At 45.7% G+C, this 26,691-nt stretch overlaps 1 long non-coding RNA gene across 1 annotated transcript; it reads right to left on the minus strand.

Moving 5' to 3' along the window:
- Positions 1-3,002: 3,002 nt before the first annotated feature.
- Positions 3,003-11,130, minus strand: LOC137225770 (uncharacterized). Its single transcript, XR_010944018.1, has 3 exons — positions 10,940-11,130; positions 9,523-9,580; positions 3,003-3,154 (listed from the first exon to the last, which is right to left on the minus strand). It is a non-coding gene; the product is annotated as an uncharacterized lncRNA (long non-coding RNA).
- Positions 11,131-26,691: the final 15,561 nt, after the last annotated feature.

The following is a 26,691-nucleotide window of genomic DNA, read 5'->3' on the forward strand; positions in this document are numbered from 1 at the left end:
AAAGATGTTTGAACATGGATTTAAAAACCATCAAATGGACGAAAATGGTGGAGCCAATCGCACATGGCCAAGGGAGCTTTCATGTCCTGGTGCGGCTGTCTAAAGCAGTCCTATAAGTCACCCAGCTCTCAGAACTGGTTTTCAAAAAGGCTGGGAGAGGTCTCTTACACTCCGATAGTAGCTCAAATGTGGGAAACCCAGAGTGAAGGCAAGTGAAGCCAACTGGAGCACTCAGCTCTAGCCACATGTGAATTCAACTGTGGTGAAAATTCTCTAGAACTCTCCTGGGCTTGGCATACTTTTCAAAGTCAGAAGAACTTTCCTCAGATTGCCCAGTTTCTCTGAACTTTGAGAAAAAATTTCTCCTTTGTGGTTTAGAAAAGAAGTAGAGTGAGGGGGAAAAAGAAGCAGGAGAAAATATTAGTTTAATAATCCCTCAATTGTAAGAATGGGCAAAATATTCAGGGAAAAATGAACATGATTCAGAGGAGGGACTGGGTGTTTGGAAAATATGGCTTTCTCTGCCCAGCAAAGTCCTTGCTTACTGCAGGGAAGTTCAGATGAGCTTCAGTGTGTGTGAAAGTGGATCTCTTTGGAGTAAATTGTTTAATTTGATCTGGGGATGGAATGTACCTTGTACACCTCCTTCTTCAAGGAACTGACATATTTCCAGCTTGTAATTCAGTTTACTTAAGATGAGGACAAAACAAATCACAGCATTTCCAGAAAGTCTAGGATGGCAAAAATTCCCCTCTCTGTCTTCACCATTACACACACACACACACACACACACATACCCACCCCCACACACACGATCTCCATTGGGTGGGGCATCTTGTACCAAGCGCCAACAATTTAGATGCCTATATACCATTTGGTTGTTATTGCATGAAGAAGACTGGGTGTGGTATGAAATCAGCTGGTTGAATTCTTGTCTGGAAAAATGGCAAATGTTTAAAATACTCAGTGCTCCCTGTTGGTGTACAGTGAATCCTGTCCTTCCTGGATAAGAATGCTTATTTGGTGGAACTGGTCTGTGTAGACCTTCTCATGGTAGAGGAAGAAGAACCTTTGGGTTCACTACCAACAATATTAGATTTGAGGTTTTGAGACCTCAGGAACACGTTGGACATGGTTGTGACTATAAAAAGGCATTTGGGGGATTGATCTCTCAAAACATGGGAAAAGAAGTAATTTTAGAAGATTGAACCTATAGATATTTTGCAAGTTATAGGCAATATAGTCTGAGGAATTCAGTATGTCTTTCTAGGTTATGAATTATTTCATGTTATGGGTTTTGTTGGGTTATTCTCTGTTTACTAGGAAACCCCCTCCCTTCCCTCAAAAGGAGAAAGTGGGCTTTTATGATAGTCAGAATATTCAAATTAAAAACAAGGAAAAATACTGTAACTTTGTTCTTAAGAGAGGGACAAAAGCACAAAAGATGACTCTGCTAGAAATCTATTCTTGGTTTGGTAGCCTTTGTGTCTATTCCATACAGGTTAAATTTGTCTGTGTCTTAATGTCTTCTGAAATTATATTGCACCGATGTGTCCAAAAACATTGGCCATCAACTTGAACTTGAGAATCGGTTCCACAAACAATTGCCTGCCTACATTGCGCCAGGTGCTGAAAACAGGGATCGATACGACCTCAAGTCTAAGTTGAGTCAAATTGGTGACCTGCCAATAGAGGGCCCTGAGGCTCAAAGTATGCAACTGCTCTGCCTTGTGTCCCACCCAACATATGACAGTGGGCTTGATCCAGGGAAATACAGGACCATTTTCAAGGGTGAAAGGGGGTCCAGAGAGTGTTTCTTCTGAAACGCTGGGTTAAATGAATCATCCATAACATCACGATCACGGTCACTATTATTACGTTTCATTTGATCTTCAACTCCAGGCCTCCAAAAGAGTGGCACGCTTTTTATGGGAAGGGAGAATGAAGAGGCATCACATTTTCCAGGGATTTTGACTGAGCAAGTTGGTCTTGCCACTTTTCATAAAGCTGATAGGGTTTAGGAAGTCCCCCGGGCAGCCTAGTCAGTAATTGGACTCTTTAAGATGTATGTCACCTCACCATGAAGCCATTAAATCAAGGCAGAGAAAACTCTCAAAAGAACAAAATCAACTTTTTCCTCAGCCTTTACTGGGTGGTGGGGGAGTCTTGTTGGACTTTGTGGCTGTGGTGAGGCATGGTGTCAACAATGTATGTGTGTGTGTGTGTGTGTGTGTGTGTGTGTGTGTGTGTGTAAGAGAAAGAGAGAGAACAGCAGTGCCAAGTTTTGTCTCTTAGAGATAACTCATTCTTAATGTGAATCCCAAAAGAATAGGATTGGGAGTTATCTCCCAAATACTCTAGTTTCCCGTAACTGTGGATTTGTCATTCTAGTACCTGCCTAAGCATTTTCAGACTGTCAGATGAAATACACTTTATGTTACTGGCTTTCTGGACACGCAGGACAGTGCTTTCTTTGACTTTTCCAGAGCAGAAGTGCCCCTGGTGGATAAGTCTTCATTTTCCCCAGCCCAGGTGAGGAGGTGATGCTGGGGACTGAGGGTGGGGCTGGAGGAGGGGAAATGTTAGCAGAGACTCCACCTGTGTTTCCAAGGTCCTCTGATACTCAGACATAGAGAAGGCTTGCTGCTGGGGGAAGACCTGGGGAGGCCCTACCGTCCCTCCCCAGCTCCCACTGTGGGCTCAGCTAGCCATTCTGAGAGGCACAGCTGCATATGAGGAAAAGTGGGTGAAGCTTTGTGGACAAAGCATTTTTTAGTGACCCCAGTGGGCCCCCTGATCTCTCAGTAAGACTAGTCTAGTACTCAAGGGAACTTCTAGGTCATGACTATAGGATCTAACGACACGTGGCCAGTGATGAGGTGAAAGGAGAGGCCGAGGGAATGGAACTGGCTTGCCCAAGGTCACTCTGGTTGCCAGCGGCAGAAGCAAGGCCTCCCACCTTCCAGCCCTGGACTTCTCTTCCTACACCATGAGCCTGTGTGCTTGTGGAATGTCCTCTGGAGATTTTGGGGTGGAGTCCTTCTGGCTCCTGGTCTCAGTCTTGACCTAGAGACTTTCACACCGCTTTGCTTTTCTCAGCCAGACCCTTCTTTACTCGCTCTCTTTCGGTGCTCCAGCCATCTGCTCAGCCACCCTGAAACTCAGAAAAGAAAAGAGAAATCTGTGTGACCCATGGAAAATTTCACTGCAGACAAAACCAGCCCCAACCGCCCCTCCCCCCGCTTTGTTCCATTAGCAATCTCGAAGGCAGTTTTCTTTGGCTTGTCCTCTGCAGGTTTTCCCAACATTGGAATTGCCCTGACTCCCAGCAGTCCTGCTGGGTTGCCATGCCTCAGTCAGAATTTGAAATTTGCCATTCTTCTTAAAATCATTTTTTCTAGGGGTTTGCCCTGTCAGCTTGACTTATCTTGCACTCAATTTGTTTCTGGCTCTGATTTTTTTTTTTTTTTCATATTGAAATTTGAACTGGCTAACAGACCTGTTGGTTTCCTCCACCACTAGCTTGATGTAAATTGGTTTTGGGCCTTAAGTAATTGTGAAATTGTTGAAATGTGTCTCTGGCACCCAACCACCTCCTTTTCCAGCCCCTTCCTATCTCATACCTTTTCCTTCCCTAGCTTTGTCCAGTGCTAGCTATTTCTCTTGGAAGTATTTACCAATATAACCACGTTATCTGATTAGACCTATTACACTTGTACAATAACAGCATTTCTAAGACAATTTAGGCATCTTCCCATCTCCACTTCTCTTCAATTGTGCCAGAAGTTGGTGATCTGTAAACTTGGCTGGTCACAGAATATCCAGAGATTTTTGTTCCAAATACACGCCTCACCAGGGGACAAAAGAAGGGAATCCTTGGGGCCTGGTATTTTTAAACAATATTTCCAGGCAATTCTGATAATTAACTGCTTATTTCCAGTTGGAAGATTCCTTCCAACCCTGAGATTATGTGATGCTATGATTTTATCCTCATCACAGCCCTGCGAAGAATCATAATGATAATAACAGCTGACATATTAAGCACTTACTAGATATCAACTTCAGAGCTAGGCATTTACATGAATTACCGCAGGAGTGAGGCTATTCTTAATCCCTCTTCAACAACAGGGAAATTTAAGGCACATATTGATCAACATCAACTGATAGAGACCTGACTAGTGTCTTAAAATTTCTGTAACTACTGAGGAGTAAAAAATCCTCCAAATTCCCCACTCTGGGTTCCAGGGTTCTTTGTGCAACATGGGATCAGTAAAAGTGGTCTCAGGTCATTCAATCTGCAGTCCAGCTGTGAAGTCCTTAAGGACAAGGAACGTGTCTTCTTTTCTACACTCTCCCCTCCTCTAACACACCCTCACATCCTGCCTGGCAAAGAGAAGGCCCTTAGCAGATGTTTGTTGAACTGAAATTATCTGTAACCCAGGTCTCTTGACTTCTAGCCCAGGGCATTTCTGCTATCAAGACTTAATGAACTCCAGAACCCCAAGGTATAAATTGAGAACAGAGTTTAATTTGTTATATCATGGACAGATATTTGGGATTTTAAAGACTCAAATCATTCAAATTACAGAGATAATTATCTCGAATGATGGACAAGTGACCATATATATGTGACCCACATATATATGGTCACTTGTTTTTCAACAAAGGCACCAATGCTGTTCAATGGGGAAAGGAAGCTTTTTTCAGTGAGTGGTACTAGAACAACTGGATATTAATATGGAGTCTAAAAAAAAGAAACTCTAGCCCCTACCTCACAGCATACATACAAGTTAATTTGAAATGAGTCATAGACTTAAATGCAGAAGCAAAAACGTTAAAACTTCTAGTAGATAACATAGAAGAATATCTTTGTAACTGTGGGGTGAGCAAAGACTTCTTAGGCCACAAATTTACAAACCTCAAAAAAAAATTGATAACTTGGATCTCATCAAAACTCAGAAACAAATTTCTGTTCATCACAAGATAATATTAAGAAAGTAAAAAAGGCAAGTTGTATGGGAGAAAATATTTGCCAAAAGACTAGTATCCAGAATGTACAAAGAACTCTTACAGCTCATTTATAACAAAACAAATCACCCAGTTAAAAAATGTGCACACACACACACACACACACAATCAACTATACGCCAATAAAAATTTAAAAACATGTGCGCAAGATTGAACAGGATTTCCACAAAGATATCCAAGTGGCCAACAAGCTGCTCAATATTATTAGACATCAGGAAGCGCAAAATAAATTAAGAGAGGTATTACAGTGTACATGTTAGAATGGCTAAGATTAAAATGACTGACAATATGAAGTGCTGGTGAGAGTGTGGAACATCTGGAACTCTCATACACTGCTGGTGGTAGTACAGAATGCTGGAATCCATTTGGAAAACTGGAATTTTCTAATAAATATCAACATACACTTACTCTATGACCCAACAATTCCACTCCTAAGCGTTTATCCAAGAGAGATGGAAATATATGTTTAAGGAAGACTTGCCTAGGAATGTTCAATAGCAGGTTTATTAGTAAAATCCCTAAACTGGAAACAATGCAAATGTCTCTCAACAGGAGATCAAGTAAACAAGTTATAGTATATTAATAACATGGAATACTATTTAGCAATGAAAAGTCGCTGATACAAACAACAGCACAGAGGATTCTCAGAAGCAGTATATTGAGTGAAAGAAGCCAGTCACAAAGACTTCATGTTGGATGATTCTATTTATATGAAGTTTGAGAGCAGCCAGAATGAATTTATGATGGTAAGTGTTAGAAACATGATTATCTCAGAGAGGGAGGGAAGATGTTATTGACCGGGCAGGGGCACGTATAAACTCCAGTGGTCTGTTGTCAAGTAACAAACTCCCCCTAAACTAATGGCTTAAAGCAACGACTGGCTCATTCTAACCCACAGTTTTGTGGGTCAGGAATTCAGGCAGGGTTTGATGGAGAGATTCTTCTTTTCCGTGTGGCACTGATGTGTAGGCTGGCCTTGAGGGTCCCAGAGAGATTCCTGGTATATCTGACACCTGCAGAGCTGGTTAGAAGGCGGGGCTCAGTTGAACTCTTAACTGGATCACCACGGTGACTTCAGGCAGTCGGTGACTTCAGGCAGTCGGTGACTTCAGGCAGTCAAACTTCTTACTTGGGCTTAGGACGTTGAGAATGGGTGTTCGGAGACTAAGGCAGAAGCTCCATGGCCTTTAACTGGTGTAGCCTTGGCAGTCGCACAGTATCACTTCTGCTGGATTCCACATCAAGGCAATCACGAGCCTGCCCAGATTCAGAGAGAGCAACATGGATCCCACCTCTCAAAGGTAGAAGTGTCAAAGGATTTGCAACCATGTTTTAAAACTGCCCTAGGAACTTTCTGGGGCTGATGGGAATCTTCTATAGTTTGATCTGGGTGGTATGGTGGTTACGAGTGTGTAGAAAATGATTGAGCCGTATACTTGAGATCTGCCCACTTTATGTGAGTTACACTGCAATTTAAAATCTCTGCAGAGTGCTTTACATACAACACTCTCATTATTTTCACAACAATCCCATGAGTCAAAAATTATTATCTCATTTTACAGATATACTATTTTACTTAGTAGCTGGGCCAATGCCAGACAGAATCAGAGTTCAAATCCAGGTTTATCTGATCCCAAAGTGTCTTGTCTATCCACTAATATCCTGTTACAGGGACAAAATGGTTCATTCATTCATTCATTTATTCTTCAGTTAATGTCTATTGAGAACCCACCATATGTTGGGTTCCAGGCTAAGAACTGGGGATAAAAAGGAGACTAGCATATATCCTTGCCTTCAAGGGGCTCATGACCTAAAGGAGGAGACAGATTTGTATATAAATGTCAATCTATAATGTGATCAGTATTATATCATATTGGATACATTTTCTGGACTCCCAAATCAGGATTCCATGAAATATTTGGTACCCATGGACAAAAAAGGATAGAATATTTGAAATCAGAACTTGTTCTAGAAGATATATGGTCGCAGTAGACTAGCACATTGACAAATGTGCGAATGGGGCCCAGAAGAAGGAAGCCTGGAGGGAGAACAAATTTTTTAGACCACTGCTTTACTCTCCCAGAACTAGACCCTGACTGTCTATACTTAGTTACGTCTGTAATCTTTCAACTTTACATTTCAGAAATACTCTTTATCCTGTTACATTCTTGCATGTAAATTTAATTTGCTTAGATGTTTTTCTCTTAAAAAACTTTTTTTTGGCTTTAGGGTTTGAATTTGATTGGATTTTTACCTCTTACTTTCTTACTCCTTCTGCTTTTTGTCATTTTAATCGCATTTGGGATGGATTTGGTCCAGACTTGAACTGTCACACCTTCTCCTTCTGTGACCACACAGGGCCATCTGCTCTGAGACCTCAGTCTTTGTGATTGCCATCCTGGGATCCATCTTTCATGCCTTTTTCTTGTTTGGCATTCCAGGCTGCCAGAGTTAGCTAGCTTTGACTAGCAGGTGTTGATGTGTTGATCTCTTGAAAACAATTTTTTCTTCCTTGTCAGCTCCCCGATGTATCTCCCCATTGTCACCAGCCACCCTGAGATATGGGGGCCTCAGCCAGAGATTATGGAGTGTCAGCTCTCTAGAAAGTGTCTGGGGCCCCATCAGTCAGCAGCGGGCTTGGAGGGCCTGCGGCATTGTGCTAGCCTGAGTTTACAGAGAGAGACCGCTGAGCAGCTGCTGGGGCTGGGACGTACTCTGGGTTATTTCTTCTGGGAGTGGGTAGGGGGCTGATTTTCTAGTTTTTCTGGTCACTTGGATGGATTTACCTCATCTATCTGCTGAGGCTCTCCGTGTACCTAAAAAAGATAACAGTGAGACAGCCATTGAGGTGTGAGCAGACCGGCTCATCCATGGACTGGCCCATGATACTGGCAGCCTGATCTTGCCTTTTCAGCACATTTATTGAGTGCTTACTGAATGTTCTGACAAGTGCTTCAACAGCAATATTTCATTCAATTCTGATGATGACCCCGAGGAGGAAGATAAGCCTCAGAGAGATTAAATAACTCTTCACAGTCACATCGCGATTAAGTGTGTGGGTCAGAATTTGAACTCAGGATTGCTTGATTCCAGACAATGTAATCTGACCTCTTTGCTGTGCTCTCCTGACTCTCTGAGAATGTAACAATTTAACCATCGGTTACCTATGTGCTAAATGTGGGGCTGGTAGCACGGGAATGAATGAGATAGAGTCCCTGCCTTTGAGAAGTTCTCAGTTTAGTGAATGAGACACAGACTGGAACACAAATAATTCTAATCAGGGCATCAATAGGAGTTCAAGGAGTTGATGTGGAATCGGAAGGGCATGGACCTCTGTGTTTGGGGATGGACTGAAACCGGGGATGCTTCCCAAAAGCTGATGGGGTGGAGGGGGAATGTCTGGGCAGGGTCTGAAGGGTACGGGACTTACCCCCTCACACCGCATGCGGAGACTCTGTCTTTATGGAGACAGAGAAAGCCGATAAGCCATCCTTAACCTCCAGGGTCTTTTCCTGTGCCCCTTCTCAGGGACTGAGGCTAAAAATGTGCCTCCGTGGAGCCTGTGAGTCTGCTTCTGTTCCTGGCACCCAAGACTCTGAAATTCCCTGCCCAAATGACCCTGAGACTTTCTGTTCTCCCAGGGGTGGCACAGCCATTGTGCACATTCCTTGACCCCAGGGTGGCCAAGGAGAGGCTATATGTAGGGTCAGGGGGCTGTGGCCTGAGCTTGAAAGAGAAGCCCTGAGCGTCCACATGTGTCTGTGTAGGTCTCCTTGTTGTATGGGAAGGAACTGGGGAGGGAAGAGGAGAGAGGTGAGTCACTGACCAGAGTCCAGAGGCTGAGGGCCCAGATACTGATAGATACTTCTCAATTCAAACCTGGCTTTTGAGATCATTATGAAGGTTTTTTTTAAATTTTGAGAGAATTTTACAAGACTTACAAAAATTGTACAGAGAGATCTTGTATATCTTTGCCTCAGTTGTCCTGAATATTAATGTCTTACACGACTGCAATACCATTAACAAAATAAATCAACATTGGGCAATACTATTAACTAAATGACAGACTGAAAACTGGTAATTAATGCCTAAGCTAGAAAGTCCCTCATCTCTGAGGGGGTGACTGCATCTTCCAAAGCTAGAACTGGCACCCTGGAGTTTGGGATTTCCAGGCACCCAAGGGGTGCATCTTGTCAGCATATTTACCATCCTGGGAAACCAGAGGCTTGGACCTGAGGCTTGGAGGTTCACCCAGAGGCCAGGCCTTAGCTCGGTGACAACCTGATAAACTTCAGCTCTCCGATTCTACAATTTATGATCTGATGAGGGAGCAAGCAGTGTCCTCTAGGTCTGAGGTACGTTTCATGAGAAGCTCCCAGGGTCTAAGAATCAGGGCTCTATGAATATCAGATCCTGTTAGATTTTAGAGTATTAGATTATATTAGATAATGTGGGTGTTTGAAGAAGCCAAACACCCCATGCAGGTGTACATACATGAAAGTTCTCATCTTGGTCTTCTTAATTCCCCTCTCTTCACTCTGCTTTCTACCTGCTGAAGAGTGGAGAGAATCAGGCTGGAGTCAGGAGGGCCTGGTACTTCAACAGGGCAAATAACTTCACCCCTGCACATCCTACCTGCCACCTAAGAGGAAGTTGACTTCTATGATCTTTAAGACTTTGTTCTCCCTTCTCTGTACGTGCCTTTTCCTCTGCTCGCCTTCCCTCAGCCCACATCCTTCTTATTTCCCTCAGTCCTTCCCTCTCTCATTTGTCTACTTTGCTGGTACTTTCCCCTCCCCCTCCTCATTCTTCCTCCACGTTCACCCTCGTTCCCTCTCCTCCCCACTCTCTCAATGCCCCCCATTGCTTCTTCTTTCTTCTCCTCTCTTTCTCTTCCTTATTCCCCCCACATCCCATCCCCCCATCTAGGTACGATCTGTGCTACACAAGGTCCTCGATGGCCCACCAAATGCTTGCGGCAATTTTTTCAAGTGAGAGGGAAGAAAAGAAGGAATTAAATCATAGTATTGGCAGCTGGCAATCTGCTTCAATCGCAGAAAAATGTCCCCGGCTTCCTCAAATATTGAAACATTGATGAAGAACAGATTTTCCCTGGCTGTGTGAATTCCCTTCCGTCCGAGTTTGGCAGAGGGACTGCCTTGCTTGTTATTATTATAGGCGTTTTGATGCATTCCCTGCTTAGCAAAGTTGGAATGCATTTCAACCAACCCCTGAATTGATGTAACACTATTTTTATTTGTAATGAGGGTGTATTAAAATATATATACATTTCCACTGATTTCTGGCTCTGGGGAGGGTGGGATCTGAGGACGTCCAGGCAGGAAGGCCTGGGTTTTTCCATCCTCTGTCCATGGGGAGAGTGCTGGAATTTAGGCATTCTCGCTGTCCCCACCCCCTTGTTAGATTGCACTGATTTTAATAAACATTTTCCTGTCTTAGGTTTCCTCAGTGACATAGAATCAGATGTGTCAGTTGGATGGTGTCTTCCAGAGGCCACCTCTCTCTGCCCTGGACACATGGCCAATGGGCCCGAGCTGCGTAGGGACTGAGTGAGGGGTTAGGGAGGAGACAAAGAAAAGGAGAGTTAAACACATGGAGAAAATGTACAGATACAGATATGCAGTTATTTCACTGTGATCTGTCCTGAGCAGGGGGACACAGAGTGAGTGGGTGATGAGAGGAAGGGGCACAGAGGCCGGCCCGCTAGGCTGGTAGAAGGGGCTGTGAAGAGGGCAGGGATGGTTTGATAGCAAGGAGCACAGGGATGCTGGGAAGGGCAGTGGTAATGGCTACTCACAGGGAGCTTCTCTTTTTTGGAAAAACCTTTAGTACCTTCCATCAGGGTAGCTCCATCCTTTTATCAGCAGGTAACTGCCCCACGCAAGCATACCTGGATGCAAGCTCTTTGGAATTCCAGAGTTCGCTGGGATCTTAGAAAAGATGATCTAGTTCTGGGGTCTTAAGCTGGAGTTTCTGAGAGTTCTGAGAATGCCCTTAAATGAAAGAAATGACATCAGTGTTCATTTTTTTCTGGGGCGTGGGGAAAAGGTATAGCCTTCATCACTCCTGAAAGAGACTCTGATCCAGATATTCTCAAACCACTGGTCCAGTTCAGCCCCTAGATTGACCATCTGGAGGAACTGAGGACCAGCAAGGTGATGTGGCTTAACTAAGGCCTTGTAGAGAGTTATTGTAATTTTTTCCATTTACGGACAATGAAACAGGCCTGGGGAATTCTAGTGACTCAGACAGCCAGCAGCAGAGCCAGGCTTAGATTTGGTAGCCTGGCTCTCAGCCCAGCCTCCTTTGCTCATGCCCATCTTTCCTGCTGTGCCGCTGCTGCCTCCTTAACCTCCCCATCCATGTCAAGCAGCAGCAATGCCTGTCTGTCCCAGACTTCACTCCCAACCCCCAAGAATTGACAGAAATACCTGGAAAGGTATTTGAATGGAGCTGGTGTTCACTGTGATGTTGTTTAAGGTCAGCATTCTAACACCCAGTATAGTGGTTCCAACCTCTTTGGTTTGGAGGAGGCTGAGGGATGGAAACTCTAAGGCTTGACTTAATAACGTGTGATGCAGCCCCGCTGATCTCCACTTACTGTCGTTAGTACTCATGCTCCATTTGCTCCAAAACAAATTCACTTTAAAAATCAGGTGTGGGAGGATAACATAAGGGTCAGAGGGCTTGGCAGCAATCCGGTTAAGCCTTTCAAGCTTTGTCAGTTTTCACCAGGGGCTCTGAACTCCAGGTCCTCCGAACCTTTTTCTGTTCTTTGAATACACCACGCTCTTCCATGCCTTTGGTGCAAGCTGTTCGTTTAGCCTGAAACACTCTTCCTCTGGAAATGCCTTATGTTTCTGAGACTTGCCCCCAAAGTCACCCCCACTGTGAAGCTTTTTCTGGCTCTCCTTGCAGAGCTGGTTCTCCCTCTTTTCTGTTCCTGGGCCTGTTAAGAGAGCTTGTCCTGGGTTTTGGTGGGTAATGGTGTAGGGATTTGATGTCCCAGCTAGACTGTGAGCTCCTGGAGGATGGGGACTGTATAGAACACTAAAGGGCAATGACTCTCACTGGGGACCATTTTGTCCCCTACCCCCTGAGGGGGAGAGGTGGAGCGCTAGTGGCCTCTAGTAGGAAGATTTCAGAGATGTTGCTAAATATCCTACAACACCCAGGACAATAAATACTTTTTGGGCCCCAAATATCAATAGTACCACTGTTGAGGGACCTGCCATAGAGGGTCAATAACCTGTGGTCAAATTCCTCCAACAGCTGACGCAAATGTGTGAAGGGTTAATGCAGTCTGGGAAGAGCATTAAATGTTTCCACGTCTGAGTGGACAGACAAGGGGTGTGGCCTTTGACAACAGACATTTTAAAGAAAGTTGCAAACACTTGGTTTGTGTTCTAAGAACTTTTTGTGACTCTGTCAGCCCTCAGAGAAGATGGCATTGAAGTTTCCTTCCAAATCTGGTATTCTAGAACTTAGTGCCCAGTAAATATTTCTTGAAAGGCAAGGATTAAGGCTGCTGGCTCTTTGGATGGGAGACCTAATTTAGGAAGATTACATCTTTATGAAACTCTTCTCATGCTCTCAAAGGAACTAAAGTTCTTTAAATGAGGATTTTAAAAATCCCATTTGAGGATTTATTGCAAGATAAGAGACAGACTACAAGTAGAATTTTAGGCATATTCTACCTAATCAGCCATATTCTTGAGTGTTTATCTTGGAACAAACACATGGATGAACCATCCTTAAATAGTCAGCATATAAACTAAGGAATTTTCTGTAGCTCCTCTGAAGCATGCTAGTTAGAAGGCTAAAGCAGAGACAGTACCCACATGAGGGTCCATTCAGGAGGAGCTGGAGCTGGGGTGCTGGGGAGGGGAGGGATGTGCAAGTTCATGGCAAGGAAGGGAAGTAGAAGGAAGGAGGGTAAAAAGAAAAGGTTGTTTGGTGAATTGAAAAAGGCAAGGGACAGGAGAATGGTGTGTGGGTGTCACAAGGAGGCTGGCTTAACAACACAGTCTTGGATGAGTTGAGTCATTTGGAGAGGAGGTCCATAGCTATAGGAAAATGTTTCTATATCTCTAAGAGCAGTGATTCCCAAACCTAGCCACCATCACAATCATCTGAGCCCCTTAAAATATTCAGATTCTAAGGCCCCGTCCCTGGAGGTTCTGATTCTATAGGTAAGGGTAAGGTCCAAGAATCTTCAGTTCACAAGAGTTCCCCAGTGATTCTGATACTCATTCAGGTTTAGGTATCAGTGTCCCAGATTAGAAAAAACTGAGGAGGTGCTGATGGCTGTGGAGTAGCAAGGATACTGATCATTCAGTCAAAGAAATTGACTAGATTTGGAACTACACTAGGTGTTGGGAAAGGTGTAAGACACAAGGGTCTCTATCCTTAAGGGGCTTGTAAAGGGGTTCATAAAAGGCAGTGGGTGCAAATTCAAAGAGAATTGATTGTGTAAGTCATACACGAGGGTCTTGTAAGTGGCAAATAAGTGATTATAGTGGTTGGGATGGTCAGAACCTGTCAGGGGAGGGGTGAGGTAGATGTGAGCCCTTCTGGAATGATGGGTATGATTTCAGTGGGGAGGGACTCAACCAAAGGAGGAGGAGGTTATGGGGTAAAGGTGTGATGTATCCAGAGTTTGGACCAAGGCTTTGGTGTTGGAGTCAGGGAGGATGGGCACAGCTGGCAGTCTTTTGGGAAATGTAGTAGACGGATGCCAGGCATTGCTGGGGAACCTCTCATCTCCTCCTTGTCTCAGGGCTGTGTTGTTATCTTTCTCAAAGAGGGACCTTCTCCAGACCAGGGCATGTGGCTGCAACTCCCCAGAGACCTGGTGGGTACATTTGCCATTGAGGAAAGTCCTTGGACAGGAGAGTTCAGGAGTTCTGGAGGACACTGCTGATGTCCAGACTGCAGCCATTCCCTTCCTAGGGGAGTGATCACAAGTGTCCACAGTCTTTACAGCCCTGTCTACAAGTCTTTCTCTTTCCCTCAAAAAAAAGAAGAACAAACCAACAAAAAACCAGATTGGATGATTTTGCTCTTGAAGAGTGGGCTTATAGAAAAAAGCTTGCATTTATTGAGCATTTATATACCAGATATATATCAAAAGAGCTTCAGTTACATTATCTTATTTAATCTTAATATAACCTCTTGAGATAGGTACCGTATTAGCCAGGGTTCTCTAGAGAAAGAGAACCAATAAGGTCTCTCTCATCTATCTGTCTATCTGTCTATCATGTAACAGTAAAGATTTATTATAAGGAATTGGCTTATGCAATTATGGAGGCTGGCAAGTCTAAAATCTGCAAAGCTGGTGCCCTAGTTCAAGTCCCAAGGCCAGCAGGCTGTTATAGAATCAGAAAGAGTTGAAGTCCCAGTTCAAAGACCATCAGGCAGGAAACTTCTCTCTTATTTGCAGGAGGGTCAGGCTTTTGTCTTACTCGGGCCTTCCACTGATTGGATGAGGCCCACCTACATAATGAAGGGCATTCCGATTTCCTCAGTCTACTGGTTTAAATGTTAATCTCCTCTAAAAACGCCCTCACACAAACACCCAGAATAAAGTTTGCCCAAATACCTGGGCGCCCTGTAGCCCAGCGAAGCTGACACGTAGAGTTAACCATCACAAGTACCAAGAGCGTCAGCATCCTTATTTTGTAGAAGAGGGAGGGAGGCATGTATGGGTGAAGTCTTGTGCACAACGTCACACAGCAGTGGTTTGCAGAGCAGGAGTTTGAGCTGATGTAGCCACTGCTTGACTTGCTTAAGCTTTGACCTTACTATCTCTCTCATGGAAGGGGGACTAGGTAACTACTCCTGGTGTGATTCATCAGACCAAAGTGGACATCTCAGACCTCTGAAAGTCTCTACCATCACCTTGCTCGTTGCCTGGAGTTCTTCCCAAATGTGAAATCTTTTTCAGGTCACCATGAAACATTTTTCCTCGTCTGTGCTTCTTTGTTTCCTGGGGGCAGAAGTGTGTGTGTCTTCATCAGCTTGTCAATCAGCAAGCCTAATTCTGTCTGATTTATCTAGCAACTCTGCATCCTCATGGGCCAAGGGATGGAGAGCTGGATAAGTCACTTCTGCTGAAGCAACCTTGCTCTCCTGTCCCTGGGTGTCCCCGTGGGGGTATCCTGAACAGTCCAAGAACAGCAAGAAGACAGTGGACTCCTGGAGAAAGTAACAGGTTTCTGAAAGGAACCGTGTTTCTTTAATATTTCCAGTGGTGGGAAACTCACCACCTCACCAAGTAATCCATTATCCTTTTAAGAACATAAAAGGAAATTTCTGCTTGAATTGAAATCTGCTTTCCCTTATTCTGGAGTAACAGAACGAATAACCTCTTTCTTACATGAACACTTTTCAAATATTTGCAAACAGGGATAATATCCCCATGAGACATTTCTTCTCCAGGCTAAATGCTTCCAGTTCCTTCTAGCATTCTTTTTGTGATTCAGCTTATAGACCCTTTGTTGGCTTTGTCTTCCCCTGTCTATGTGGATGCCCTTCTTAAAAAAATCCCAAGTGTTCTAGTTCTGCTCTGACTAATGTATTTAGTAGAGTGGAAGTATCACTTCCATTGTTTGGACATTAGGTATGTATCAGTGTATCCAGGTTGCATTAACTTTTGTAATAACATTTATTATTTTATATTGAGACTGAAGTCAACTTACATTAGGTCTTACCACGTTATACTTCTGCACTTGGTTTTTGGATTTGAAATTTAGAATTTTATATTAATTCTTATTAACGTATATCTTTGTTATATAACCCATATTTCAACCTGATTCTGCCATCTACATCTTGCTGCTGATTTGTGGCTAGGGGAGAAAATGGAGGGGCACTGAAGAGAAAGTCCTCTTAGTTGGCACCTCTGTCCATTGCTGTTCTGAGGCTGGAGGAAGAACTTCAATGGCATCGGAGCTTCCTGGGGAGTGGGGGTCACAGTGAGGTTAGGGTCCAGGCAAATATGCTGACAGCGAGTCCCTACACTGGAAAAATAACACTGTGTTGTATTTTCCTTTTCCATTTTCACTTGTCCCAAGAATCTGAGAACAAGGAAGCCTCCAGGGATGGAGATCCGAATGGAAAGACCTTGTGCAAAGGATCCTATTGTTATTCAAAGCTTTCACATGGACCTCTTATGTTTCCTTGGGGGTTCAGTCTAACCTCTTTCAGAGTCTTGGTCCAGAAGCAATGGAAGATGTGGTCCTTGCCCTCAGGAAGAATCATATGATGGTTTGGGCAAGAAGACTTGCATGTGTGAAACCACAGCAAACTGGCTAGGAATGAAGACAAATTTGTGCTAAGTGGCCTGGAGCTGACCACAGCCCACATAGGGGTCTATGGACAAGGAGGAGGTAAGAGGAGAATGAATCCATTAGGGAGTGAGTGTCCCAGAGGAAGTGGGAATGGAGCTGGGTCCAGAAGGGTGTAGAAGGGGAAGAAGGAAGGAACGACTTTACAAGGTAGGGAGGGGCATGAACAAAGTGGCTGGTGGTGACAGCAACTCTGCAGGGACCCAGAGAAGGAAAACAGACTGGTTCTTCCCTAGGCAACGGAAAAACTCACCAATGGGAAGTGTCCTGTGACAAAGACCTTTCAAAGACCCCATCCTTGGATCTGGCCCAGTTCTGCCATTTCTCTTACCACCAGCCCAATCCAGGCTCTCTTCCTCTAATTTCCAGATTCTTCACCCTTTCTTTGCTGGTCTTCTTGCCTCTAATGTCCTTAACTCTTACTCAAGATACATATTAATTTCTTCCCAAACACTGGGCAAGATACAAAGAGGCACATTAACGCTGTCCCAATTGCAAATATTCTGCCCTACTGTCCCTATTTGCTGATCTCCCCCGATAGCATTTGCATCTCAGTTTTTCACTTAGAATACACAATAATAATATTATTAATAATGGATAATAGCAGCTGACATCCAGAGTGAAATAGATACACTAGGTTTTATATGTGCCGTGAGTTAAACATGACAATCATCAATAAGGTAGGTACTATTATCATCCACATTTTATAGAATAGAAAATTGAGGTGCATAAAGGTTAAGTAAATTGCCCAAAGACATACAGATAGTAAGTGACAGCACTGGGACAAGCCCAGGCCATCTGACTCCAGGTTCTGCCCTATTTATCATATACCACTTCTTCATTCTAGAAAATACAGGGTTAGAGTGTTCCAGGAGAAGGAATGGAAAGAAAGGGAGTTTTTATTGACACCTAGTATATGCCATTCCTTGTGCTAAGGCACTGTACATGTGTCGCCTCAATTAATCCTTACCCCACTCTGAAAGACAGATTATTACAAAAGAAGGAGATGGATGCAAAATGAAGTAGCTGGTGTGGGCACACAGCTGGTACAATGGGTAGTCAGATTTCAACTGAAGTCTGTTTTTCTCCCGGAATCCACGTGTTTCCATTGCAAATGTGAACTAGATCTCAAGCGGCTGGTATAAGGAGAGTGAAAATGAGCCACATGCCAGCAGAAAGAGCCTAAGAAAACTTTCCTCACCATGAAAAAGCACAGCATTTCAGTCCATGTGACACAGCCAGGCACAGCTGGAAGATAGCATTTAGGCAGTCTCTGTGGCCAATGTGCTGTTGATTCATGCATTTGAGAACAAAGAGTCTGGGCTGATCTTCAGCGTTTATGTGCCAAGAATCTGAGAGAGTAGCAGGCACGCAAGTACCAGCTACTGACTGCATCAAAAAGCATCTATCCCCTTTGTACAGTACAGCAAGGGACCGTCTACTCACAATGACCTCTTTAGCCTAAGCTACCATCCAGGTGGTAAATGCCACCTGCAGGGTCATCTTTGGATGACCTGGGGGAGAGAAACCCAATTTCCATGATTTTGGAAAATCTGGATGCTCTGTTCCCTTATCTTCTTCCCTTCAGGATGGGATAGGAATAGGCAGGGAAAGGAGAGAGACAGAGAGACAGAGAGAGAGAGAGAGAGAGAGAGGTGTTTCTCATTGGGACCCACAGCTTCTGAGGTTCTGGACCAGTATTTCTCTAACTTTCCTGTGTGTCAAAATCACCCAGAAGTGACTGTTAAACCTGAGATATTAAATGAGATTGTTAAAATTCAATCTTGTTAAAACTGAGGCTGTGGGACCCGCTCTCAGAGTTTCGGAATCAGTAGGGCTCAGGAAGAATTACTAGGTCTCGAGCAGGGTTCACACGTTTGCATTTCTACCCAGTCCTCAGGCGGTGCTGATGTTGCTGTTTCCGGGACCACACATGATCTCTCAGGCTGAACAGCCCCTTTCTCTCTTTCTTTAACCTCCACACTTGCCTTGAACATACCGGGTGCCTCAGTCAGGGGTCCTGGCAAGAACCATCTTGGATGGTTCAAACACGACTCTGCTGAGGGGCTGCTTACAGGAGTGTGGGCAGGATATTAAAGGGGTGCGCAAGGGAAGTTGAGGCACCTGGAGACCCACAGCAGCAGGAGCGGTGACCACCTTAGGGCTGCAGAAACAAGGGAGGGGACAGTGTTTCCAGGGCTGGGTGAGGACCGTCTGGGGGAGCCGGGGCCGGAGGGTGGGGTGAGGGTGGTGGGATATGCCAGAAATGCAGCACGAGAAGAGACCTCTGCTACTCTCCTCTCCAGCTGCCTCCTGGAGTGTCCCAGTGGCTGAATCCTGCTGGGTGCCAGAAAGCAGTGGTTGACGTCATTTGCAGGGGTCCCAGGCACGGAACAGAGCAGAGGGTGGACCTGGGGTGGGTGGAGGGCGAATGGAGAATGACCAACACACCAGGTGAGACCCCGCCCCTCTCCCTCATGATGCCCCATCTCTTCCACCTTTGGTTCTTCCAGGAGCTTACTAGGAGCCAGCTGACCCAAGAGAGCAGAGGGATGGCATCATGCCTGTAGTTATCCTCAGCCTTCATTCAGTAAATTGGGACTCTGGACTCTACCTCAGCTGTGCACAGGGACCTCAGGACTCCCAGAGAGGCTGTAAGCAGAGCTGTGTCTCCCTCCCAGCGCTCCCCTTCCCAACAAACTCTCTCCCCCAATCTCAGACAGGATGGCAATATTTCCTCTGGCCCGCTCCGGCTTGCATAGGGTCAGGGTGGACTGGAAAAACCCTCGCTGCTTCTGCAGCAACCTTCATGGGGCTCTGATAGGAGAGATCACAGGAGCTGGGGGGACTGCGGGGGATGCCTGGCGGGCGGGGAGGGGGGCGGGCAGAGAGTTTCAAGTTATTTCCAAACCAAACTGTAGGGAACACACAGTGCTTGGCGTCGGCTCAGAGAGAGCTCCCTTTCCATCTATGGAACAATGAAGATGACAACTCAATCCTCAGGAAAGAAAACAGAGAGAGGGGAAAACAAGAGGAAGAGGAGAGCTGTTTACAGGCGAGAACTGCCAGGCCAAGGGCCATGTTGCTACTGGCCCTGGCTGGCCTGAGTTTGTGTCTCAATTTACCTTTCTGTGGCTGTCAGGATACTTTCCTGAGCCACGCAGCAAGATCTCTGTTAGATAACCCCTCTGTGGGAGCATGTTTAGGGAAACTGTGCTGGCTGGCAGCTTTATACCCTGACATGGCAGCGGGTGGGTGGCAGACAAGCTTGGAGGCTCTCATGCCCTCTGGAAAAGGAGGACTGGGCTTCTCTGGGGGCAGGGAGGGGGCTTTCGGGCGTCAGACTCCAGGAAGGCCTCCTGGGCAGAGTGGCCTGGTGAAGTGGTCTAGTCCCTCCCCAGGTGGATTAAAAGAGTCTCTTCTCAGCTAGTCCTTTTCTAGTCCCTTTTCTTCTTGAGATAAAAACAAAACAAAAGAAACTGAAGCCAGAGTCTGTCAAGGGCTCCTGAGCCTTGAAAAAGGGGCCGTTTATGGATTAGGAACAGAAAGCTCTGGCTGGAGACCGAGAAATGGGCTCCCTGCAGTATGATGGATTCCCCTCCATGGTTCTTCATTTGCTTTTTTTTTTTTTTTAAATATGATTATTTATTTATTTTTGGCTGTGTTGGGCCTTCGTTTCTGTGCGAGGGCTTTCTCTAGCTGATGCAAGTGGGGGCCACTCTTCATCGCAGTGCGCAGGCCTCTCACTATCGCGGCCTCTCTTGTTGCGGAGCACAGGCTCCAGACGCGCAGGCTCAGTAGTTGTGGCTCATGGGCCTAGTTGCTCCGCAGCATGTGGGATCTTCCCAGACCAGGTCTCGAACCTGTGTCCCCTGCGTTGGCAGGTGGATTCTCAACCACTGCGCCACCAGGGAAGCCCGGTTCTTCATTTTCTTATCGCTCTGGGTAGAGACCTTGGCCTCCCCCATCATACTCCATGAACCCTAACTCTATCCTCGAGTTCACCCCTTGCCCATTTTGAACCCAACACACAGAATCTTTGTTCTGTCTCTGACTCAGGCGACACAGAAAGAGCTGGGAAGCAGACAAGCTTCTGCTGTGTATTTAAGAGCCCAGTGTATGTGGAAGGGAACAGAGGTCCTCTTTGGCTGGGTCCTGTGGAAGAGGAGATGCTGGGTTGGGAGGAAGCTGGGCAGCATGAGGGGGAGGCAGGGACAGACTTCGCTCCCAGATAGGGGTGAGTGCTGGGTCTTTCTCGGGGTTTCCTGTGACAGCCACTTCTACTACCCCCCTGGCATCCCGGAGTTGGAGGAAACCTAAATGTGTCATCTGATCGTGGGACAACTGGACGGCATTTCAGGGATCCCGGAACTGGAGGGAACCTAAATGTGTCTTTTGATGGTGGGACCATTGGACGGCAGTTCAGGGAACCCGGGGTTCAGTCCATTTTCTGCTACAGTCTAACCTGGGGGAGACTTTCCCTCCCTGAGCTGCTAACTTCCCAGGGGTGTCTGGCTAGATGAACTTGGAGATCCTGTCTGGCCTTGGCAGTCTGTGATTCTATAGTCTCTGTATGTTTCTCGTATTCAGAGATGGGGTTCACATTTGTGCTTTGAAGAGGAAAACAGAGGATTGAGAATCTACCACATTTGGGAAATACATCTTCCTGACATCACTTCCGTTATTACAGAGGCTGAGTCCAGGCCACTGCACACTACGATTTTTAGAGAAGCTCAAGTGTTAGTGAGTTGGGGCCCTTTCCCTGGCCCTTAAGCCTTGTGTGCTGTGGCTAACGTTTCTATCCAGACACCTCATCTCCTCCTGGCAGCTTCCACGCCCATAGACTCAGGCCCGGGTCTGACCCAGAGCTAGGGTTTCTAGCTCTAGCCTTTCAAGTTGGCCACAAGATGCTGTTTTCCCTTCTGTTCAGATCCAGGTCAAGTGCTCAGATCAGTATCGGGGCTAAAGGAATATGGGAGATGTGAGGGTGGGTCAAGGTTGGTAGCAGAGACTCAGAGCTGAGAGAGGGACCATGAAGGCCTGTTCTTGGAGTCTCACAGATCCAGGGCCCAACCTCTGTGACCCAGGGCTACTCATTTCATTTCCCTAGCCTCAGTTTCCTCATCTGAGAAATGTGTGTCCCCCTTTGATAATAAAATTATACACACTTTTGGGGGTAGCTAGCAGGTGGACATGAAAACATTTATGTAAAGCGTTTCTCTCATGTCCTAGCTTAAGTTAAACATTCAGTTCATGAGTTTCCTTTCCTTTTAAATTTCCTTTTAAATCTCTGGCAAGAAAGTGAGAGGAGAGAGAGCCATTCTGGAGAAAAGCGAGCCAACGCATGAGTTGGAAATGGCTGTGACATACACAGGAAGATGACTCACAGGTGTGCAGACTGTGCCCTTCAGAAAAGAGAGCAGGTATGCCCATCACAGAAAGAAAATGATTTTGGGTAACCACAAACACATAGAGCCCAGGGAAGGGGGGGCTGGTGGCAAAGATGACCGTTTCTAAGGTGTTGTCTTTCAGCTGGTAGATTGGCAGTGCTGGATGGGCGTCTTGGCATTCCTTCTCACACTTGCCTCTTTCTCGCTTCTCTTCCCCACATCTAGGTCTTCTCTCTGCCTCTTTCCTCACCCCTCTTGGCCGCTTGGAGCCATTCAGTCCTCAGTAGAAGCGGGCTTTTCTTGTTCGGGTCCCTCAGAGTAGAGCACTGATCACACCCAGACCTCTCCCTCACCAATACTGCTGCCGAGAATTATTCTACCAAAGGAATCTCTTCCCAGACAGGTCAGGAGGGAGAGTCAAGGGAGTGAGGGGCCCACCAATCGCATTCTGTACATGGAAGGATGCCCCGATAGCCTTTTATGAATCTCCATAGACTCACATCATCAAGTAGCTGGAGGGATGGAGGCCAGACATCAAGAAGATTATTCTAATAATGGGAGTAAAAGTCCTAGATCAGCTAAGCAACACTATCTCACACTCCCTCCAACCCAATGCATTTTCCAAAAACCGAAAAGAGACTCCTTTTTAAGAGAATGGCTACCAGGATCAGGGGGACGGAGGAAAGAAGCCCTCAAGGCATTTTTTCCTTTAGGGCTCCACAGATCAGTTCAGACAGGCCTGGGTGTAGCGGGAACCCAGGGAGCGGGCTGCTGGACCACTCAGGTGGGGATTTAGTCCCCTCCGAGCCCCATCCTCACGCTCCTGCAGCCCCCGTGTTTCTGGTCCTCTGCACACGTGGGCCCAGACCCAGATTCACAGCATGGGTGAATTCCTTCACCCGTGTTCTGCAGAGACCCGCCTTTGTTCTGGTGCCCACTCCTAGCTTCCTCTGAGAACAAAGAGGAAGTCCAGTTACAAATGTCCTCTTGCAAAGTAATTAAGCTCGTGGCATGGGGGCCAGTGCTCCTCGGGGCTGGTCAGCAGGGGAGAGTTGGAGTCCACAATAGGTCTTCCCAGAGGAACCTGCTGGTTCTCACGTCCTTCCATCCCCTAGTGGAAGTGGCGCTCCCACACGTGGCTGTCCAAGTGGTGACGCTGTGGGCACAGGGGCCTCGGGATGTGTCCTGGGACCTGCTGGCACCGTGCACGGAGCCGCGACCTCCTGGCTGCGTTGGTCACTGGGATGCTACAGGCTCAGCCACACGTGGTCACGGAGGGTGCTTAAGGGAGGGCTTTGTTTACCCAAAACCTATGAATCAGCTCATAAAAGGGAAGGCTGTGTTGCCAAGGACATGTGCTGGGGGAGGAAGAAAAGAGAGGGATTGGTTAGGCTTTATGTAGTGGACTGGGGCCAAAAGTTCTCTTTCTTTACTGAAAGAAGCAACAGAGACTGCAATAAAAAGAATTTAAGTTAGAAGTGCGCACTAGGATGTTTCAGCACCAGGAACAAACAAAGAGGAACAGGCTGGATTTCTTTCCTCTGGGTATTCTTCCGAAAGGAATAGGATATATATTTGAGAATCCTAGCTGGAGGCAGGGAAAGGAGCCCCCTGGCTGTGCGTGATACTTACCAGAAGTGACAGATCTGAGATGGCCCAGGGAGCAGGACCGTGGCAGCTTCTAGAATCTCTGTGCTGAGTTAGGAGTGTTTCAGAGATGTGTTCTCCAGAGGGCACAACTTGATCCCACAGATTGGTTAGCAGGGGGAAGGCTTTCGCCGACTAGGAGGAAGAACATTTTAACAACCAAAGCTGTCTAACTGTGGAAGGGACTGTTTTATTAAGGCAGTAAACTTCTGATTTTGGGGGGTATTTAAATCAAAGGTTCAAATCTGGAATCCTTTGGAGGGATTTCCTGCATTGGAAGGATGGAATCAATGCCCTTTCAGGTTCCCTTAAGTGCTCAGATGCTCTGTTTCTTATTCTTCTATCTGTCTCTAAAAGTCAATGGACTTAGAGCTATAATTCCTTTTTGGTGGAAAAATGGCTCCATCAGGCCAGGGTCTGTTCATTAATTTATTTACTTGTCCTTGGAATGCCTAGGTACCAGGCCTGGAGATATAAAAATGAAAAAGACACGGCGACTCTGTATTTGGGGAGTTCAATGTATATTGGGAATGCAGACATGGAAACAGATTGATTGCAATTTTGCATGGTGAGGGCCAAACAAAGGCATCAAGAAAGAGCTGTGGATGCGCACAGGAGGGAATAAGAAGCAGCTCTCCCTGGGAGAATAGGGAAAGAAGTACCTTTTCAGCTGACAGCTCGGTCCCAATCCAATTCCATTCCAATCCAGTCCAGGTAGACTTACTCAATGTCTGCCACGTGTAAGGCAAAGAGATTGGCCACAAAGAGGCATTCTCTAAAGAGCTATACAGATGAAAGTTCGTCTTTGTGCCGTTGGAGTTGTGTGCCTTGGGATGGAGGATACACAGATGAACAAAGCCTGGTCTTTGAGGAGTTTCCAGTCTTCCAACAGCCCCCTTTTCCAGGATGTGTGTCCCTGATTCTGGTGTATAAGCTGGATCAGAGGGAGTAGGTGAATAGGGTGACCACTTGGAAGAGGTGTCAGAGGGTAGCGTTAGGGAATATGTTTCTATGGCTCACCTGTCCTTTCTTGGGGTGGAGGTGATGTCTGATATGTGGCTGTCTAAGCAATGACATCATGGACACAGGGGACAAAACACACTCTGCCGGGCCCTCATATCTCCAGTTTGCAGCCCTGGGTGAGGTCCACTGAATGCCAGCAGGAGGCAGGGACATGTTTTATGGTTTGCTTCTTGTCTGGATGCAGCAAGAGGTAGGGAGGGCAAGGCTGCTGGGTGGAGGGAGACAGAGATCATCTCTTTTGCTCATTCTGTGGATTTATCTGGACCATTGAAGTGACTGAGGAACTGCAGGCAGCTCCAGGGCCCAGTCATGAGACAAAACACCACTGTGGTTTCTCAAAGAGGTAATTTAACCCAAAGAATTGTTAGGCTCAGTTGGGCTCTTGAGGAGATGTCAGACCAAGAAAGTTGCCAAACGACGTCAGGTTGGCTTCTGAATTAACGTAATTCAGCGATTGAAACAAACACAAACTAAAAAGTGTCTTGTCCCTTAAATATAATTCCTTCTAGCTCTCATAAGTCCAATATGGGTGTTTCTGATAACTGGGTGACTTTCTTCCAGGCAGTGAGTCAGGGATGCAAGTTCCTTCCATCTGGTTCTGTAACTTCAGCACTGGCTTCCAAGTTTGCACCCTCATCTGTATCAAGTCAGCAGCAGAAGAAATCCCATGTGCCCACATTCCATTGTCTAGGCCTCAGGTGGACACATCTAACTGCAAGCAAGCCTGGGGAATGCAGTCCAGTTCTGTGCCCAGGAAGAAGAGAAAAAGAGGAAATAAAGAGCCAATTTCAGCCACACGTTCAGCAGGTCCTAGATAGGTCAGCCTTTCCGCAGTCCTTTCCTGTGAACACGGGCTGAGCTTAGCTGACTCCACAGGTGTGTGCAAGGAAATCGAGCCAGAGAAGGTGGGAAAGACAGAGGGGAGAAATGCCCTAAGAAATCATAATTTGTTTTTCACTTCAGTCAAACAAAGCCTTGTGTTCCCACGGAGGTTTTGTTTTCAAGAAGGAAAAACAACAACAAAATTCAAAGGGTATGTATGTTGCTAATGTGTTTCTCCCATTTTTGCTTGTCTTTTGACTTGGTTGATGGTGTCTTTTGCAACAAATGTTTTATATTTTAATATTGTAAAGTTTATTAATTTTTGTTATGTATTTCCTCTTCCCTACTCCAAAGTCATAAACACATTCTCCCATATTTTCTTCCAATACTTTCATGTGCAGATTGTTAAGGTTTTTAAATCCATCTGGACTTCATTTTTGTGAATGACATGGTATAGAAATCTGATTGCACTGATTTATTTTTAACCAGATGACTAGCTAATTGCCTATCCTTTTCCAGTTATTTGACATGATGCTTTTATCATATCTTAATTCCTTTATATACATGATGTATTAGTTTCCTATTGCTGTTGTAACAAATCACACAGATTTAGTGGCTTAAAGCAACACAAATTTATTACCTTACAGTTCTAGAGATCAGAGTCTGCAGTGGTTTCATGGGGCTAAAATCAAGGCGTTGGTAGGGCTGCATTTCTGGGGAGGGTTTACTGGAGAAGCTGTTTCCTTGCTCTTTCCAGCTGCCCACATTCCTTGGTTCATGTCCCCCTTCTATTTTAGAGTCAGCAATGGCCAGTAGGGTCTTTCTCATGCTGCATCACTCTGAAGTTGACTCTCATGATCCCCTCTTTCACTTAGAAGGACCCTTGTGATTACACTGGGCCTAACTAGATAATCCAGGATAATCTCCTCACCTCATTCAAGGTCAGATAATTAATTCCATCTTCAGCTTTAATTCCCCGCTGCCGCTGCCGTGTGTTATGAGCTAATTCCTGTCTCCCCATAATTTATATGTTGGAGCACTAACCCCCAGTATCTCAGAATGTGACTGTATCTGGAGAAAGTGACTTTACAGAGGTAATTAAGATTAAGTGAAGTCATATGAGTGGACCCTAATACAACCTGACTGGTGTCTTTTTAAGAAGAGGAAATTTGGACATACAGGGAGACACCAGGGATGCATGAGTACAGAGGAAAAGACAAAGTGAAGAGGCAGTAATAGGTCAGTCACCTGCAAACCAAGGAGAAAGGCCTCAGAGAAAACCAACTCTGCTGGCACCTTGATCTTTCAGCCTCCAGAACTGTGAGAAGGTAAATTTCTGTTGTTTAAGCCACCCAGTCTAGGGTGTTTTGTTATGGCAGCCCTAGCAAACTAATATACTACCTAATATAACATAT

Source organism: Pseudorca crassidens, chromosome 6 (genome assembly GCF_039906515.1).
Source record: "Pseudorca crassidens isolate mPseCra1 chromosome 6, mPseCra1.hap1, whole genome shotgun sequence".
Classification (NCBI taxonomy): domain Eukaryota; kingdom Metazoa; phylum Chordata; class Mammalia; order Artiodactyla; family Delphinidae; genus Pseudorca; species Pseudorca crassidens.